The following is a 20,460-nucleotide window of genomic DNA, read 5'->3' as shown; positions in this document are numbered from 1 at the left end:
GTAGAGAAGAGTAACCAGTAAATGATTATGTATATCTGTATATCATAGAAGGAAACCACTCATGTGTACAGCCACCAGGTACCACACAGACTCTCAGCAAAAGGAGCCCCTTTGGATTCTACAGTGCATGCCCTTTCATACCGGGAAGCCAAGCTCAAAGGTCAGCCCACAGGCTGCTGTCAATAATCAATACACAAGGTACCATATAAATGAGTAATGAGCATTCAAGCTGGCTTGTGAGCAGAAGGGCAACTCCAGGATCTACTATACGCTCACGCCTGTGGGAGCCACCATTTATAAGTCACGACACCCACCTCCTACCCGGATAGAGCATCAAGGCAAAAATGGAATGGTGACAGAAATGGCTGACAGAGCCAGTTACAGGGCAAGCTTTAAGTACCTAATGCTCCTGAGCATCAACACTCAGGCAACCTTTGCTCCTTCCGGACCTTGAGAATTCAGGTGGCTGGAAAGTCTTCTCACAAGTCAGGGCTGGGTCGGCCATGTATAGACACGTGCCTCAGACCGGTCACTAGACTTACTGTTTGTCCTATGCTCCTAACTTGGGTGAGACTTGATACCACATCCCTCACGTATATCTAAAGTGCCCTCCCTGCCTGAGTGGCCCACGCCTACCTTGTCAGAGCAAATAGACCCATCCTACCTCAATACCAGAAACACGCTGTTGCCTGCCTGTCAGGGGAGGCCAGGCCCCTTTCTCTCCCCTAACAATATTTAATTAATGAATGAAATAGTCTAGAGTGGTGTTGAAGTAAGAATCCAGGACCCTGCACATGCTAGGCAACTGATCTACAGCCTTTAACCATGTTAGATGTTGACTGCAGGCATGTGCATGTATGTAATATTTATGTAGCCCAAACTGCCCTCAAACTGCAATCCGGTTCTGGGGTTCCTGTTGTGCTACTGAGACCAGCGTCAGAACGTTCTCTGCATTCGAGAAAATGAGGCATCCCTAGAGCAGTATGCTACTTTATTTAGATAGGCCCGCTAGTGAGATGGGGCTACGGTGAGAATGACATCACCAAGACCGGCAACCCCAAAGAGCAGATCAAGCCCCAACTGCTAACTGACCCAACTTCTGTACCCTCTGTCATCTGAACACCTTTGGTGCATACTTCTGTTCTAGCCTGTGGTGTGACCCCACTTCTCCCAGAGGACACAGATGGGAGGAGGACTCTGCGGTGACAAGATGGGGCAAATTGGGAAGAATGACACAGAAAAGGATCCAGGGTTTGAATGATCAGCGTGGGGAGACAAACAACTGTGAACACACTGACATTTTCACATGACCAAAGCAGTCCCTGACTTTGAAATCATCACTTGGGGTCTGCTCCGGGCGCCCAGGGGGTCCAGGAACACAGCTTCACCTGGCAATATTATTCTTTTGCTAGACTCCAGTCTTCTATTTGAAGATGCCTCATGGCCTCTCTAACTTCTGCCCTTGTTTCATTCTCTGTAACGGTGGTTACAGGGGATGGAGGATGGCGCTCCACGGGGAGAATGCTTGCCTAGGATACAGGAAGCACCACATAAAACCAGACGTGACAGCATACCTGCAATCCCAGCCCTAGGAGGGAGAAACAAAGGGTCAGGACGTTCGAAGCTGGCCTGGGCTACATGAGACTCTGTTTGACAATGACAGTGACTGGTATCTACTGTGACAGCGGTGTCCAGGTCCTAACACTTGCATGATTGGATCATCTCCTCCCCCTCCTCCTCCCCCTCCTCCTCCCCCTCCTCCTCCCCCCCCCTCCTCCTCCATGAAGTCCTATTTTTTTCACAGCTGAGGCACTGAGCTGCTCTAGAGCTCAGGCAGGATCTGAATCAAGTAGTGTGGGAAGAGAGGCCAGACTCCTAGTCTCTCTCCACCCTTGCATCACTCAAGGAAGAGAACAACACTCAGCAAGAAGAGACCCACCTCAGTCCATCCAACCCCCTAACCTTAAGCCAAACAACTCTCTGCGCCTCTGCTGTCACCACTGCAAAGCAAAGCTAGTCACAGATGTCTGGTGTAGAAACTAGAGTCTTGGGTCTGCGATCCAGTCAGCCTGAAAGAACTGTCTGAAATGAAGCAAGAGCCCTAGACCTGTGCTCTCCACAGAACAGTCACCAACTCAAGAGTCACTGAGCATTCAACTGTGGCACACGTGGATGAGAAACTGAAGTGATACTGGTAATCCATTTAAATGAATTTACACAGTCATAAGCAGCTAGTGGCTACCATGCTGGACCACTGGGCTCTAGCCTATAATGCCAGGAGGATGGGCGCCATTTTCCTTTCACCACTCTATTCCTGGGGCCCAGTACATTCTCTGGTGTTTAAAACTATCCACTGAGCAAATCAAAAGCAAAGCTCTTTCCAGATGTTCTAACAGTACTTCATCTCTCTTATTGGTATTGATTCTCCAGCAGTGCTGTCAGTGGGAGGAGAGCCTTGCCGGAGAAGGTGGCCCAGGTCTCCCAATGCAATCTGTCAGGGAGCCACCCACACCATGAAAGGTCCTCGGTGGAGCCAATCAATCCCTGAAGCTTCCGCTTAGCAGTACTGGTACATAGTCCATAGGCTTAAGAAAGCCAAAGTAAGCTATGAAAAAGCCCCTATGTATTTCAAAACACCTATCTATGTGTAATCTATATGCAATTCATTGTCATAGTTAAGATGAAATCCATCTTACATTGTAACGACCTGAGGCTTATTGAACAAGTTCATGATCACAACCCAGCAGGAGGAAAATGGTCCTCAAGGACTAGGGCTGCCATCCTGAACCTTACGTTATCTCCACCGACCTCAGCATCAACACATCTGAACTTCTCACCTGCATGAGTGACCAGGAAATGTGCAACAGGACCCAACATGCAAACTGTTTCTCTGAGAAGAATGTAGACTCTGGCAGACTTGCACTATCATGTACTTTCAAGTTTTCCTTGGTAGGAAAAAAAATCATTTACTCTAAACCACTTATGTGCCAAGGAGCGTGGCAGCCGCCAAAGACATGACCTTCCTACCTGGCGGCCATAGACTACAAAGAGATAAAAGATAAGATGTATGAAGGAGACACTGAGTTAAGCTTTGGAGAAAAAGATGGAGCCAATGTTATACCATGGCAGACGAACATGCAAACCACTACATGGCTACCTGAGCAGCAGTCTCTGGAAGGATCCTAATACCATGCTATCTTACTTTAGGATATATTGCTGCTACAGACACCATGACCACAAAGCAAGCTGAAGAAGGGGGGGGGCTATTCAGCTCACACTACATCAAACAAAGGAAGTCAGGACAGGAGCTCAAGCACAGTAGAAAGCTAGAGACAGGAGCTGATGCAGAGGCTGTGGAGGGGTACTGCTTACTGGCTTACTCCTTGTGACTTGCTCAGCCTGCTTTCTTATAGAACCCAGGACCACCACCACCCCAATCACTAATTAAGAAAATGCCCTAGAGGCTTGCCCACAGCTCAATCTTATGAAGGCATTTTCTTAATTGAGGTTCCCTGCTCTTTGACTTTAGCACGTATCGAGTTGGCATAAAACTATTGTGCTTTGCACACTACAGCTCCTCAGTACACAGAATTAAGCCAACATCTGACCAAGTGGGTTGAGTCAACTGAGATGGGTTAACAGACTTCTTAAGATAGCCTATGTGGTTACTTATGGGGAAAAACACAGCCCTGAGCCTCGCCATTCATGATCCCAGCAGTCACGATGATATTTCTTTCCACTTAGCTTGGGAAAATGCAGAATCTGCTGGTTATGTCTGTTTCAAAATAGACCATGATTTTTGTAAAATTGCATCTTTAGGTCTGTCTGGAAATCTAATGACTGTAGAAACATGTATTCAATTGGTTAGCAACCCCCTCAGGCCTGGGGTTACCCCAGAGTGGTCGAGAACTTGCTAGCATGCACAGAGCACTGGGTTCAACCCACAGCACCACAAAGGTGTGTGCAGGTGAGGGTCTCTTGAGCATACACTCAACATCAGGAGTTTGATGCCCAAGCTTGAGAGTTTGGCTAAAGAGATGGAATAGATTTCTGACAGAAAACTGAACATTTTTTTCCTCTATCTTCTCCTCAAATCCCACTAAAAGAACAAAAGAGAAACTTGATTCTTAATGGAAAGAAAATAACAGCACCCAAGATATGCCAGCAGACCCCAGGGAGCCACAGTTGATCACCATGCAGCAGCTAAATTGAGATCCTGCTTTATCTACTCTGCTAAGTGCCAGCTGAACAAGGAAACACTAAGTGGCCAAGCCCTGGCACAGAACCTGAGGACTGCTCCAACTACAGGCGTCAGTGATTGGGAGGAGAGAGGCAGGGTGGTGCTCAAGAGGAGAGCTTACTTTCTGAAAGATCAGGCAAGGAGCAAGCAGACATGGGCTCCTTTCTTGAAGCTACTTACCTCGTGGTGTCAGCAGAAGACTCGGGCTCAGCAAAGGGAGGAAGTTCTGACAGCAGGACGGAATGGAAGAAAGCCTTAGAGCAAACAAGATAACAACAGCCCACTCCTCCTCCCACCACACACACACAGACACACAGATACACACAGAGACTGACACACACAAACACACACACAGACAGATACACAAACTGACACACACACACACATACAGACACACACACCACACACACACATATACACACAGAGCAGGCTAAATCATCTTTAGGAATCCTTCTGTAGGAAAGCCCCAGAAATATCTACAGACACCTAGGTTTTTCCATTTGGGGAAATAAGTAAAACGGTCCTCTGTTGGAAGACTCTACAAGGAAATTAACAGGTCCCTCCCACGGCCCAACATTCAATGTCCACCCTTAAATAAAAATGGACAAAGCAGGGGTCAGCAAACATGGGAAGATGGCTCCGATGGAAAACACTGCAACCAAAATAAGCAAAAGGGGGACTTGGAGGAAACAAAGACAATGCAAGGATCAGCAGAAACATTCCAAAAGTAATCAAAAATAAAGAAGCCAGACACTGTGAGGAACATCTGTAATGCCAGCAAGGAGACAGGCTGGAGAATCTGGAGTTCAAATCCAGCCTAGGATATGGAGGGAAGTGGGTGGGGGACGAAGGGGGAGGGAGAAAAGAGAAGAAGGGAGGGAGGGAGGGAGGGAGAAGTTACAGGAACTAGACGTCCTTAGGAAGTAAACCAGGTACGCATACGTCCTGTGAAAACACGAATATAGACATTAAAAACTGAAAAGGGTTGAGGATAAAGATACCCCTCAAAAATATAAAAGGAATAAAAAAATAAGAATTTACAACTTTTCAAATTATGAACTCAGTCTAGGAAGTCTAACTAATAGGACTTTTGAAGACAAAATCCAGGAAAATTGAGAAAAAAGTGAATATTCACGCACGGGAACTCCTTAGATAAAGGATGGAAGCCTTCACCAAAAGAGCGCACTCAAGTCCAGTCCATCTTTTGCTTGTGTACTGGGGCGGAGCCTGGGTTTCTCTAGCCCCAGAGCTATAATGGCCTATAGCTCATTATATGTCTGAAGAAGGCCGTGCACTCCTGACCCCAGGCCTCCCGCTCTCAAGTGCTGAGACCAAAAGCATGCACTCCTGTACCTGGCCCATACCAATCATTTTAAAAACAAGGAAGTTTAAATATAGAAAATGTAGATAATCAAAAACAAGAATGGTATACTAACTTTTAGCCTCAATACTGGCAACTACAGGAAAGGGTAACAATGCCTTTAAGGCCCTAATGGAGAGTTGGGATACCAGTCACACACCTTTAATCCCAGTACTGGGGTGGAGTAGAAGCAGGCAGATCCCTATGAGTTCAAGGCCAGCCAGGTCAACAGAGTGAGGCCAGCCTGGACTATAGAAACCATGCCTAAAAATAATAATAATAATAATAATAAAAAGTACAATGGAAAATGCCTTTCAACTAAAAACTCTAGATAAGCCAAACACGAACCAAGAACTTACAAAGAGTAAGACCATGCAGTATATGCAACTTTGAAATGATCGGCTCCCACAGACCCTCTCTCAGAAACTTCTGGAAGAATAAGACAAAAAGATAGAAAGAGAGGTAGCAACCTATGGACTGATTCCAAGCAGGAGTCATGCCACAGGTCAACAGGTCAACAATGAAGATCAGTGGAGAAGGGTGGAGACTCTGGACAGGAATGCTGGTAGGGGGCATGTGACAATAAAAACAAACACATTAGGACACACAGATGATTTAAAACATGGTATAAGCCTTTGGGAGCTACAAAAAAAAAACTAACTTGAAGAAGTAAGGCCAGTAAGTCAGTGAATTACATTAAAAAAGTAGCATTAAAGTATACTGTATATTGTAAGGCTGAGCCACAAACACTATTTGCTCAATCAAAACAATGTTGATATTATCAATGCAACCAAACACTGTAATGTTGCCATACTAAAAGGATGAAAAGGAAAGACTGAAGTTGGAGTAATTCATAAATATGGCAATAATATCAGAAGAAATAATAAAAGGGATAAAGTAACTGTAAGGAAAAAAAATAATGACCCCTTAAAAGTGTCCAGATCCTAAGTTCTAATAGTAGGAACACGTTAAGTATGTTGCGTGGCAAAGGGGAACTGAGGTTGCAAATGGAATGAAGACTGCGAATCAGGGGCTGGAGGGGCGGCTCTGGAGTGCAGTGTTCCGGCTGTTCTTTCACAATAACTCTTTCAAAGTTCAGTCCCCCACTGCCTATACCGCTAGCTCCAGGGGAATCCAACACCCTCTTCTGGCTTCTGCAGGCACATATACACACATGTACACACACACACACACACACAGAGAGAGAGAGAGAGAGAGAGAGGAGAGAGAGAGAGAGAGAGAGAGAGAGGAGGCGGGGGCGGAGAGAATAAATAGGAAGGGGGCAAAGAGATTTCTATTTTTGAAAGTTGCTAACAACTGCCGTTAAGATGGAAGCCTGTCCTAGATTACCCAGGCAGCCCACTGTAATTACCATGCTCCGTAAAACTGGAAGAGGGAATCAGATAGTGATGACACACTGGTGATCAGAGCCGCCAGCAGAATGGCTCAATCAGCCATCAGGAGCATTGGCTGTGCTGGCTAGTTTTAAGACAACTTGACACAGGCTAAGGTCTTCTGAGAGGAGGGAACCTCAATTAAGAAAAGTCCCTTCATAAAACCCATCTGCGGCAAGCCTGTAGGGCATTTTCTTAATTAGTGACTGAAGTGGAAGGGCCCAGCCCGCTGTGGGTGGTGCTGTCCCTGGACTGCTGGTCCTGGGCTCTATAAGAAAGCAGGCTGAGGCAACCATGAGAAGCAAGCCAGTTCTCAGCTCCCTCCGTGGCCTGTCTGATCAGCTCCTGCCTCAAGATTCCTGCCCTGCTGAGGTCCTATCCCGACTTCCTCCAGAGACAGACTTAAATATGGAAGTGTAAAGTAAATAAGCCCTCTCCTCCCCAGCTTGCTTAGCGGTGATGGTGTCTCATTGCAGCAATAGAAATCCTAAGACAATGGCTTTGAAGACAGGAAGGCAGCTCAGAGTGGAGATTGTAAGCAGACTCTGAGAAAAGCCATCAGTGAGCAGTCAGGCTCTTCTCACAAGAAGCAAAGGCCTGTTAACGCAGTGGCTGTAGCTCTGTGAGACCCTGCTCAGATTCCTAAAAGGAGCTAACATAAGCAAGCCTGGGTAGCTGTACATCTCTGTGCTCTGTTCCTGTAGCAATGGAAACTCCTCAGTGACTGACTCGAGGGAATGGGTTACCAGAACACTGCCTTCTTTACAAGTCTTCTCATTGTTCTGATAGTATTCTCTCTCTCTCTCTCTCTCTCTCTCTCTCTCTCTCTCTCTCTCTCTCTCTCTCTCCACCCCCATGTGTGTGAGACAGACAGTAATGAGATGTGTGAGAGTGTGTGAAAGAGACAGAGACAGAGAGATGAGAGAGAATGAGACTGTGTGTGTGTGTGAACACTTAGGTATAGAATCCTCTCTCTTTCCAGAACTCACAATATGGAGGAAGGAGACGGGGAAGAAGACAAGGAAGCCAGCAAGAATAACAGAAACAGGTGAGCAAGGAAGAAATCCATCTCAGGTGTGAGGGAGTGTGAAAGCAGGAGGGAGCACAAGAAAGAGGGAAAGGCCGTGGGTAAAGAACAAACCTTACTGTGGGAAGAGCCTGTCCCTGAGGACCTGGGAGAGGCAGCAAGCAAGGCTGGAGGGTAGCTCCCGATACCAACAGGTCTGAGGTCCTCCCTACCCCTGGCTTCTCCAGCTGGGTCAGAGACTGCTGTGAATACTTGGAGAGAGGCCAGGACACGCACAGCATTTTCCTAACCATCAACTGTATTCAACAGCAAAGCAACTTAAATACACTTACACTCAAACCAGCACAGACATTATAGAATCGAACACAAAATTCAGGTAGATTTTTAGTATAAAAAGTGGAGACTTCAAGGTACCTTCTTGCTCTATAAGGGTCCCTTTAGGCACTGAACTCACTGACCACTAAGCATAAAGACTCGATGATGGGGTAGGAGAGAAGGCTGGGCAGTTAAACTCTTACAGAGGACCGAAGTTCAGTTCCCAGCACCCATGTTAGATGACTCACAAATGCCTATTATAACTCTAGCTCCCAGAGAGCTGACACCCTCTCCTGGCCTTCAAGGGCATCTGCAGAGATATGCACATATATCTACAGACAGACAGACACACACACACACACACTAAAATAAACAAAATGTTTAAAAGACTTTACCTTGTCTGTAATAAATCAGAAACAGAAGGACATTAAGAACCTCAATTCACTTCCATCACAGCATCTAGAATTCCACACCAGCAACCTGCTGGTGTATGATTCTGCCTAATGTGAGCACAGAACACCCCCTGAGTTCAACCCAACATTCATTGGAAAAGTGGTAAGTATCTCTTTTCTAAAGGGTTGTGTGTCCAGCTACAGGTAACTAGGCTGGTCTAGCCTAGGAAACACAACCATCACACTGGTTGGACTCCTGGACGGACTGTCATGGCAGTAGCCGACCAGCTTCTGACCTCCAGGCATTACCAGACTCACTGAAAGAGACCCATCTACCATCAGCCCTGTATAGGTTAAGCTTCCTATGAAACACAGTACCAATACTTCTTCCATCGAAGGAAGAAACAGGATATACTTCTTGGGACAGGGTGTCCCTGGTGGTTCACAATATAAGGGTGGAAACGTTTTCTGCTTTTATAGTTGCTTTTGTTTTTAAGACAATAACCCCATGACAGAGACTTTAGATTTTTTTTTTCTAGGAAGAGTCAGTACTGACCTCAGACAAGAAGGGGCAGGGGGAAATCAATAGAAGGTCACACAGAAATAAAAAGCAGTTTAATTGGGTTTGCTTTTTGGTTTATGTGTAAAATACATACATAGTCAAAGGCATAGACTGCTTTTAAATTAACAACAGAGAACATGAAAGTTTAATGAGACAATAATACACTAAAACACACTACAAAGATATATTCCTAACAGGACGAGGGAAGAGAGAAGGGAGAACACCACAGGAAGGGGAAAACAAATGGCCACAGGAAAGATATGAAGGGGAAAAGCCTCGAAAGGAACAAGATACAGGGCCTCACAACGTGCCTGAAGCATGAAGCCTGAAGAAGCCAGACAGACTTCCTAGAACCCCGAGCTGACCAGAGGAAGGCATGCTCCTCAGGGCCGTTGGCTTGGGCCACAGACTTCAAAGCATCACCATCTTTTATCCTTGCCGCAGAATGGTTAATGCTCTGGTTACCCACTGCTCCCAGCCCTTTAATTGCTCACTGAAACACGAGGTTTAGCACTTGGAAGGTCACAGGCTAGAGCCTGCCTACCTCCCAGAGATGATGGGCCACCATTCAGGGGCAATACATGAAATGCTCTCTCACAAAATGTGTGATGGAAGTTAGATGGGAAAATTCTGCCTCTGTTAAAAAGAGATTCATTCCGTGGGAAAACTTCAGTTTTGTATCGGAAATTTAAAAACAAAATACACACACACACACACCAAAAAGAAACCGGAATCCCATGCAGCAGAACTGGGCCCAGTCTCAGCTCTCCTCAGCGCCACCACTACATGCACACCTGACTCCTGAGTGTTTATGTTCTCCCGGCTCCGGCTAAAGGTCTAGCTTGGCTCTGAAGAAGCCAGCCGCTTCAACCTCATTCTACAATCAGAGTCAGCAGGGAAAAACTATGGCAGGATCAGCGCACTTAACACCTCCCGGATTCCAAATCACCCACGTGCACACACTTGTGTGCACACGTGCTCATGCGCGCACAGACACACAGACAGATACACACACGCACACACACGCATCTAAGGGGCTCCGATCCTTACTTCTTTCCAAGGACACAGGACTGCTGTACTCCTGGCTCCCAAGGCTGAGGCTATGGAGTCTCCGGCCTCCCCTTTCTTCTCCTGTTTCCTCCTCATCTTTCTCCTTCCCATCTTAGGCTCCTCCCACAAAAGAGAGGGCCTCACTCTGGAGCACAGACCCAGATTGGTATCCCCCTCTGCACCTTGCTAGGCGTGTGACCTCAGACAATTAAATGGCCGTTCCTCCCTAGTACTCATTCCTCAGTGAAGGCTGCTTTGGGTCAATCATAGAGGTCCCCCCTCCCCATGTTCCCAATATTTAAACGTTCACCTGTGTGATCATAAATAAAACATAGACTGGGAGAGAATGAATTATAGAAACGCCCTTTCCTCCGCAATCTGTCATCCCATCCTCACCTCCCCCACAAACCAACTCGCTCTGAGGTCCCAGTCTCTCACTCCAGATCATTCTAGCCCTGAATTATTTACATACTCTAAAACCACATGAATCGCACCAATCAAGAAAAGGGTAGTCTGACTCCTCTGATAGAAGCCGTTCTCGGGGGCTTTTTCAGTACTATTGCTAGATACTGAGAATTTAACATCTGACTAGCAAACAGGAAAGAATCTAAAATCGCCAATCACAAAATGTACTTGTGAATTTAAATTAAATGGTGCTGGAACCCTAGAAAGTCACAGTTCTAAAGCCTCTTATTTTACCAACAAGAACGTAGCATAAGCCACAAGCTCAAAGCCCAGAGAGGGCTGACCAGAACCAAGGCCAGCCCGCTGCTCTGCTTCTGGCACAAGCTCACATCAGTTTTCTTTCTTGGATCATCTATTCCTCCTCGAAGGCTAGTTAAATCTCATTGCCAGTGAGAGCCCTCCACATCCGCATCCAGTGAAGGGTCCAGGGAGAGTGGAGTGAGGACAGGGACACTACCAGTGCCTCAGGCCAAGCTCTCTTCCCTGGACCCTAGCTCTCCACATCCTGCTATCTGCATCCAACTCTATTTTGGAGAAGAAAAAAGAATTGCTGAACTGGCCTTTGTTCTGCCAGGAAGAAGCAATTTTCTTTTCTCTTTGCCATATTTACAACCCCATCCCAATATTCCCAATCTCTTCAAAAAAGTTTACAGAATTTCAACTGCTTTAGCCAAAAAAAAAGGGGGGGCAGGTAGAGCCAACAAAATGGGGGTTGTCCTACAGAGGGCATTCATTCAGGTACTAATTGCCAGCAGGGAAGTCACCAGACAGTTATCACAGGTCCTCAAGCTAAGGAATAATATACCATCTTTGACCCCCAACCCCAAGAACTAACTAACCCTTCCCAACATTCATCAAACATGCCCCAGGCAAAGGAGGGCTAACAAACCACCTTTCTCCCCTCAGGCTCAAGACCTCAGAGCAGGGCTGGCTAGGAGTTATTTAAGGCGGCAGCAGGAGGGTGGAGCAGAAAACTGTTGGCTGTATCTTCCTCCTCCACCCCTCCCCCTCACAGCCAACACACCTCACCCTGTAGACATCTCACTCACTCACTGAAGGCTGAAGCTATAAAAACTCCCAACGTGTGTTTTCTGTCATTGACACTGCTGTCCCCTGCTGCTGTCCACCCCACTTTCAATCCACCCTTCAATCACCACCTCCATATCTATCCAGCCAAAACACACACTTAAATCTAAAGAGAGGTATTAAAAAAAAAAATCAAAAAGGCATGTGGTCACACAAGCCATTCCTGGCCTTCACCAAGGAAGAGAAAGGACACACCAGTGTTGGGGGCTGAAGGGTGGGTGGGGAGATGCAGTCAGAGGCCTAACATGCCTGGAAGGTTCTATGGTGTCTCTAGATGAACCTCCCGCCTACTGACAGTGAAATCAATTTTAGCAATTTCAGTAGGTCGGCCGTGTGACAACAAGGGGCATCCCAGAGCTCAGCGATTCAAACAAAAATCCAAAGGCTCATCCAGAACATGCTGGGAAAACCCTCGGACAGGATGAAATGAGCCCGCTCAGAGGGATCCCTTCTGATTCTCTGTAGCAACGCATAATAAATTCTGTCTGCCCGGAAAAAGCATGCACTGATGAATTTCAAAGCCGTAGTACGACAAGCAGAGGTTCCAGGATACAGAATTCGACAGCACGTCGCCCTTCAAAGAAGCATAATGACTTTAAGCCTCTTTCCCCTCCTAGCTCGAATGTCACTGCCGCTTAACAGGGAAAGGAAGGTGGAAACCCGGGAAGGACTGCCTGGGAAATAAGAGAAAGGAGTAGCTTTAGGTCCCTTTGGTGATGGGCTACCCTGCAAGATGCTGTCATCCAGTCATCCAGGGAAGCATGAAGGGGCCTGGGTGGTGAGCGGAAGCACGGTATACCCGGACACACACCCACCAACACGCGCGGATGCAGGCTGGTCTGGGCCAGCAGCGTAGTCCTTGCCCCGCTCCCGCCGCCCTCGGCTTTGGGGATGGAGTGGAAGGTTGTGCTGATGAATGAACACACCTGAGATGCCTCCATCCTGACACTGGCGCCCCTCTTCTACCTCTGGACACTGCTGAAAAGACCCTCAGTAGTTTCACTTTCCAGCGCAAACCCACCAGGGCTCTCCCGTCTCCATCCACCCACACTGCAGCCAGGCTGGAGCCGGCGGACATTCCCTCCTAGCAGAGGCCATGATCGCACTTACCTTCACCTACCAAAAAACGAAAAGGCATAAAGAAACCTGGAATCCCCAAAGCTCCCCGCGTCCTAGCAACTTTTCTTGAAGGGATGGGGAGGAGAGACACAGAGCAACCAGGAGACAAGGCTCGGCAAAGGTCCCCCGCGGCCACCCGGGGATGCTCTGGGAGAAGGGGGGCCCCCTAGGTCCCTCCAACAGCTGGCCCTTTAAAAGCACCTCCTCCGCGCGCGGAACAAAGGCGCCGCTCCGGGGGCCCGCTGCGCCCGCCCGGGAGCTGCCGCCGGAGAGCGCAGCCGCCGCCCGCTTACCTCGCAGGTTCCCGGCAAGGGCCAGCGCGCCTCCAGCCCTGCTCGCGCTCCACGCTGCAGTCAGCCCCGCTCTGTTTTTCTGCTACTCCGAGCTGACTTCACCGACACTGGGGCCGGCCAATGGGCGGCGGCGACCAGCCCCTCATTAGCATGGCCTGGAACCGTCCACTCCGGCAGCGCCCAGGGGGCGGGGCCTGGCCGGCCGTGACAGGAAGGGGCGTGTGCGCCTATGGGGAGGCGAGGAAGAGCCCGCCGCCAAGCCTGCGTCCGTGTGAGCGGGGCGCGTGCCCGAGGATCCCCGCGGATAACGCGCGCGCACCCGCTAACCCTTTCTGCCCTGGGCTACCCGCAAGTGACTCCAGACTCTGGTCCTGTGGTCTCTATAGGGGTTTGCCCACAGAGAGCTTGAAAGGAACAGTAAGCATAAAACAACAATGTGTCGTAGCTATATACAAATTATTTAACACTGTGCCCTTTTGCCGATCTGTAAAATGGCAACATAATTACTTTTGGTTGAATGTAATGAATAAAAGCTTGCAAGCTTGCTCATGGCGCTGTCAGTCTGGTTATATTCTACCAGACAGGTGCCTAATGCTTCCTGTTTTTTCATTTGATTTTTGCAGCCTTGTGAAAGAGTCCCTATTGCTATTTTCTCTTGTTTTAGTCTCTCTCTCTCTCTCTCTCTCTCTCTCTCTCTCTCTCTCTCTCTCTCTCTCTCTCTCTCCCCTCTTTGGACAATCAATCATGTATTCTAGCGTGGCCTCTAACTCACTGTGCAGCCAAGGATGATCCTTACCGCCACCTTCTGGGATTAGAGGATGCCCCACATACACACACCCCAGGCCAACCTCCTGACTCAGCCTCTAGAGCAGATAATTGGCCGTGCCACTCTGCCAGCCTGGCACTGGTATTTTATTCACACAACCTATATTCAAAGCTCAGTGGGCATGAATGAGCTGAGCCCTGGGGTTACTAGGAGGACCCTCCCCTTAAAAGGCGTGCATTGAAGGGAGGGATAAATAAACCAGATCGTCTGTAATTGAGCTAGAGTAATAACTGGGCACAGGTCACAAACAGGCAGGGTGTACAGCTTTGTCCCTTGTGTCTACTGTCTTATAACCCTCTCCAGCACCCAAAAGAACAGCAGAGAAGGGAACAGGGAGGAGAGACTGTTGGCACAGGTTAAGGGAGCCAGGGAGAGCTAGCCTGGAACTTGCTCCCTCCATGACCAAATTCTGACATCCCTAGGACACCCCTCAAGGTAGGTGTCCTAGTCACTGTTTCTACTGCTGCAACAAAACACCATGGCTAAAGCAACGTGGGGAGGAAAGGGTTTATTTGGCTTACACTTCCACAGCACTGTTCATCACTGAAGGAAGTCATGACAGGAACTCAAAACAGGGCAGGACCCTGGAGACCGGAGCTGATGCAGGTGAAATGGAGGGATGCTGCTTACTAGCTTGCTCCCCAAGGCTTGCTCAGCCAGCTTTCATATAGAATCCAGGACCATGAGCCCAGGATGGCCCATCCACAATGGCCTGGGCCCTCCCCCATCAATCACTAATTTTGAAATGCCCTACAGGCTTACCTACAGCCCATCTTATGGAGGCATTTTTCTTCATTAGGGTTCCCTCCTCTCAGATGACCTTAGATTGTCAAGTTGACTTAAAACTACTCAACACAATAGATTAGTCACCTGGGCACAATGAATTCTTTTCAGCTGCTTTTGGCAAGAATCTTCAACCCAACCGTGTTCCTATTGGCAGGCTGTGTGGTGGGATAAGGCTAGGACTTGGTGACTGCACAGGCAAGGAGAACCCCATCTGTAAAGGTTGTTAGATGTTAGGGAACAGTGACAGATCTTGGCTGAACACCTGCTATCCTGAACTCTGTTGTTTGTGTTTTTTAATTAAAGACTGCTAGCTATCTGGAGCTCACTCTATAACCAAGGAAGCAAGAAGCCTCCATAGAACCCAGGATCCCTCAGCACAGGGCTCTGCCTCACCCAGACCTCATCACTTCCCAGGCTCTACTGTTAATTTGTGCCACAGTCTGGACAAACAGCTCTCTAGTCTATAAAGTAATAAAGCAGCGAGTATTAATGTGCCTGTCTGGTCTGCTGTGCACTGCTGTACCAGGGCTCGGAGCTTTCTGTGCACTGGTACACATTGAACAACAAACATAGCTAAAGACACTGTTGATACTAGGAGATTATCCAAAGAGGTAGGAAATAGAAGGCAGAGAAACTGAGTGTTATCTACCTACCAAATCCAGGCAACAAGGTTTAGAACACACACACACACACACACACACACACACACGCACGCACGCGCACACACACACACACACGCACGCACGCACGCACGCACACACACACAATGTCAGAACAATTCAATGTTCAGTTTGGGACTGGAGAGATGGCTCAGTGGTTAAGAGCACTGACTGCTCTTCCAGAGTTCCTGAGTTCAATTCCCAGCAACTACATGGTAACTCACAACCATCTGTAATGGGAGGGATCTGATGCCCTCTTCTGGTGTGTCTGAAGACAGCTACAATGTACTCATATATATTAAATAAGTAATATTTTTAAAAAAAATGTTCAGTTTGGGTGAATTAGTTAGGAAAATAACAATACAACCACTTAACAGAATACTAGGTAGCTATGAAAAATGAGGAAGTATTTTTGGTAATTTTAAAAGGGGTGGGAGCTGTGGAATTGGCTTAGCGTTCAGAGCAATTATTCTCTTGCTGAGGACCCAGTTCAGTTTCTAGTGCACATACAATGGCTCACAACCATCAGTAAGTCACCATAGCCAGCTAGTGACATAGCAACACTCAAAACCGCTTATATTATTGAATGGAAGAGTTGACTGAAAACTGATGTGTAAAATCCCATTACATTTTTCCCTCTAGAATTATGTATAATTATTTTTGTTCATCTTTGTTTTCCTGGGGGTTTTTTTCCTTTATAAACATCTAGCAAGCCAGTTGGCAGTTGCACATGACTTTAATCCCAGAGACAGAGACAGACAGATCTCTGAGTTCAAGGCCAGCCTGGTCTACTGAATGAGTTCTGGGGCAGCCCAGGCTACAGAGTAAAACTCTTGTCTCAAAAAACAAAAACAAAAACAAGCAAACAAAAATCTATCAGATTGTCCAGTGAAATTAAAAAAAAATCATTTAAAAAAGAAGCACCAGACTCTTGCTCAGGAAAATTTGAACTCTACTCAAGGTCATCATTGTGAGAAGTGAGAAACTGAAACTCAAGAGAACTAAGGAGATGCTGAACTCTTGAAGGAACCCCTCAGTAGCTTCAGCAACTGTACCATTTTCTCACTGTGAAGCATAAAAGGAGGTATCTAAGAGAGACAGAGACAGAAGCATAAAAGGGGGTGTCTAAGAGAGACAGAAAAATCAGGGAAAAACAGGAAGGTGGCAAGGGGAAGAAACAGAAAGCAAAACCTTCTACCTCAAAACATACCCCAGCCATCCCTTCCATGAAGACCAGAATACCAGAAGCTTGCTTCCCTGATACCAACACTAGGAAGGCTGAGGCAAACGCTCAAAGTCAGCCTGGGCTACCCAGTAAGACTCAGTCTCAAAGAGCAGCCCCCAAACTGTGCTCTAATAATAGTTCATGATAAAAGCAACCTAAGAGATTATTGGGTTTAATTAGACCAACTCATCCCTATTTCTAGCCCATTCACTGATTCATCTGGGAGGCAGGCCTAGTGCTATATATGTGGCAAGGGTAAGACCTGTCTCCCTATTGCCCCAAGGTGAGGCCCAAGGAGACAGAGATTAGTCACGTTCACGTAGGCTGTGCTGGTTAGTTTTATGTCAACTTGACACGAGGTAGTGTCATCAGAGAGAAAGGAATCTCAGTGAAGGACATGCCCTCCTATGATTGGGCTATAGGGCATTTTCTTAATTAGTGACTGATGGGAAGGGCCCATCCCACTGTGTATGGTGCCAACCTTGGTCTGGTGATCCCAGGTTCTCTAGAAAAGCGGGTTGAGCAAGCCATGATGAACAAGCCAGTAAGCAGCGCCCCTCTCCATCTGTCTCTGCCTCAGCGGCTGCCTCCACACTCCTGCCCTGTTTGAGTTCTTGCCCTGACTTGCTTCAATAAGCCATGACGTGGAAGTGTAAACCAAATAAATAAACCCTTTCCTCCCCAAGTTGCCTTTGGTTATGGTATTTCACCACAGCAACAGAAATCTTGACTAGTCCAGGGGTCAAGGCTCACACTAAAGGCAAGCGGCCTATACTGAGAAGTACCCTACACTTGCTTTAACGCTGTCATTCCCTCGCTTAGAGTTCCTTATTTTTATATAAAAGAGCCTGAATTTTTATTTTGAACTGGACCCTCGGGTTAGGGATATATCTCAATGGTAAAGCACCAGTCTAGCATGTATTAGGCCCTGGGTTTGATAAAAAAATAAATAAATAAACAAGCCTGGATCCTATAAATTATGTAACTGCTCTTAAGCAGAGGAGACACCAGGGCCTAATGGATAGAGCTTAGGTCAGTGGTTCTCAACCTTCCAAATGCTGCAACCCTTTAATACAGTTCCTCATGTTGTGGTGACCCCCCCCCAAACCATAATTAATTTCATTGCTACTTCATCACTGTAATTTTGCTACTGTTATGAATCATAATGTAAACAAGTGATATGTAGAATATGAGACAGCCAGAAGGGTCACGACCCATATGGTGAGAACCACTTGCCTAGATTATAGCTGAGGGCTCTCTACATCACAACTGTGTCTCTCCTGTAGCTCATTCTCATTCCCAGCTCCCTAGGAATATGGGGAGGCCCCTGCTTCCCAGACCCCCAACACTTCACCTCTACCTTTCATGTGCAGCATAGCATATTTGACATGAGCTCATGTGTATTTCTGTACAGTTTTATTCCTCTGCCCCTCTTTTTATAGACTGTAAATGCCACGAAGTCTCAGCCTGTATCTGCTCATCTCAATGGGCTTCACTTCTGTTCTTCACACACTGAAAAAAAGAATCCACTTAATTTAATCTTATTAGTAACTCCTCATTTTCTCTTCATGTGCCTTAGATTGTTCCCAGCAGTGTCTGTGCTACTGGAAAAAAGAAGTAAAATATGAAGCAAGAGAATCAGGCACACAAACCAGGGTCAAACTCTAGGATCCTCCCACAGGCCACCACCATGAGGAATCAAGAGAGGAAGAAACAGGTGCTGGGGAGATGGCTCAGCGGCTAAGAACACCGACTGCTCTTCTGAAGGTCCTGAGTTCAAATCCCAGCAACCACATGGTGGCTCACAACCATCCGTAACAAGATCTGATGCCTTCTTCTGGGATATTTAAAGACAGCTACAGTGTACTTACATATAATAAATAAATAAATCTTTAAAAAAATGGACTTGGACATTAATTTAAAAAAAAGAGAGAGAGAGGGGAAGAAACAAGGCTACACAGACAGGCTGGGTCACCAGCCTTTCTCCTGTCTATCCCTGGGGCTGCACAGGTTTAGTGACAGATCACTAGATGACAGTGGCCAACTTTAGAAACAGCAAACTGTTTCTTACTGAACAGATTCTCCTCTAGGCATGGTAGTACGGAGGAGGCACAACCACAAAACTTATGCCTAAAATGTGCAGAACTGATATAAACATTGGACACATACACACACACACACACACACACACACACCATACTATTGATCAGTGCCTGGGTTCCATTTCCATTCCCAGAACCACAGAAAGACTAAAAAAAAAAAAAAAAAGACTTGATGGAATGTCGCTTCCAAGAATTCCACATTCTTTGAAAGTCTGTGACTGTGACCATAGACACTGCCTTAGGGAAACTTGATGGAATGAGTGGGGGACTGGTCAGGACATGTCTCAGGAGCCGGGTAAAAACAACAGAGAAATGAATACTCAGGATAAATATAAATCGCTAACACTAGATTCCAGTTACCAGAGCGGTGTTTATCAACCCAATGACATGTATTCAGATGTGTTTTATACTGTTCCTTTGGTGAAGGCATGCATTATCAAGGGAACCCCCAATACTATATTGTATTTGACCAAGTGTGCAAGGTTTGGCTTGGACATTTTCATATGTTCTTAGGTAGTCGAAATCAATATGATTTTAAAAATGGAACTTTGGTAGAAATCAGGGTTGTCAAGCTGTCATTCACTGTGCTGACACAGTGTGTAACCAATGTGTATCCTTAGAGAAGGACCCACCACCTTTGGCTGGGAACTCAGCAGATTAAAAAGACAAAGTGGCCTGGAGGGTATCTTTTCTGGCTGAAACAGGAGAATCGTCGGTTAGAGATGCTGAGCTTCAGAAGACTTTCTACTGTAGAATAATCTAACTAATGGACTGTTGATGTGAGAAACCCGCATTTAGGGTGGGTACCTACAGCTGACAACTCTCCAAGTAGCATTCTGAATGAGGCTGGAGAGGGGGGAGGGGATTCTGAAGGAGGAGTGTGGGAAGGTTGGCACAGAGAAAGAGAGAAAAGACAGAGAATCCGGAGAGCCAGAAAGACCATGTCAGATGGTCCAGCAGGGAAAATACAGCAACTTCAGGAAGAAGGCAACTAGAACTACGCAACAAATGTAAATTTAATAAGGGTTTTAAAAATCAACAGCAATGATGTTAAAGAGAGTAACTGGCATTCTGGAAGCTGCAGGAGACTTATCAGAGGTAATTGGAAGAGTTCACTGAGGGACTCATTGCAGAAGACCAAATTAAGTCACGAGGATGCCTCGGGATGGGAGTTTCTGCTTTGTGAGCATTTATCAAAACAAGTACTGAGTGGAAAGAACAGAGGGAGATGGCTGAGGTACTCACGGGGCTTCAGGGCCTTCATTACCTCAGCACACCTATCCTGCCCCACACATGGCTGCCTTGTCCCCATTCAGTAAAGCTTAATACCTTTGTTACCTCAATCTATTGCCCAGAACAACAATGTAGTCTCCAGGCCACACACCTCTTAGGGATCTTACTGCCTGCTTCCCTGACTAGCTGACCCCAATGAAAGGAAGGTTTGTATGGCCTGCCTGGCTCTGCAGGGAAGAAGAAGATAATCAGACTGGGAATATGAACTCAGAGATACAGGGCTTGCCTAGCATTCTGTCTTACTTAGGGTTTCACTGCTGTGAACA

At 46.8% G+C, this 20,460-nt stretch overlaps 1 protein-coding gene across 9 annotated transcripts in view; it reads right to left on the bottom strand.

The window, feature by feature from the left end:
* The window catches only part of Sorbs1 (sorbin and SH3 domain containing 1), a 223,078-nt gene extending 209,643 nt beyond the window's left edge, over positions 1–13,435 (bottom strand). For 3 of the 9 annotated variants that reach the window (XM_052186305.1, XM_052186356.1, XM_052186365.1), the window contains exon 1: positions 13,304–13,424. The gene's annotated coding sequence lies outside the window, so the exon portion shown is untranslated. Of the gene's footprint in view, positions 1–13,303 lie in introns of all 9 variants that reach the window. The other 6 variants (XM_052186324.1, XM_052186314.1, XM_052186333.1 and 3 more) reach the window with 4 other exon arrangements.
* Positions 13,436–20,460: the final 7,025 nt, after the last annotated feature.

The sequence above is a fragment of the Apodemus sylvaticus genome, chromosome 1, assembly GCF_947179515.1.
Source record: "Apodemus sylvaticus chromosome 1, mApoSyl1.1, whole genome shotgun sequence".
Classification (NCBI taxonomy): Eukaryota; Metazoa; Chordata; class Mammalia; order Rodentia; family Muridae; genus Apodemus; species Apodemus sylvaticus.
Note: the sequence above shows the minus strand (reverse complement) of the source record. Positions and strands in the feature narration are given on the sequence as shown.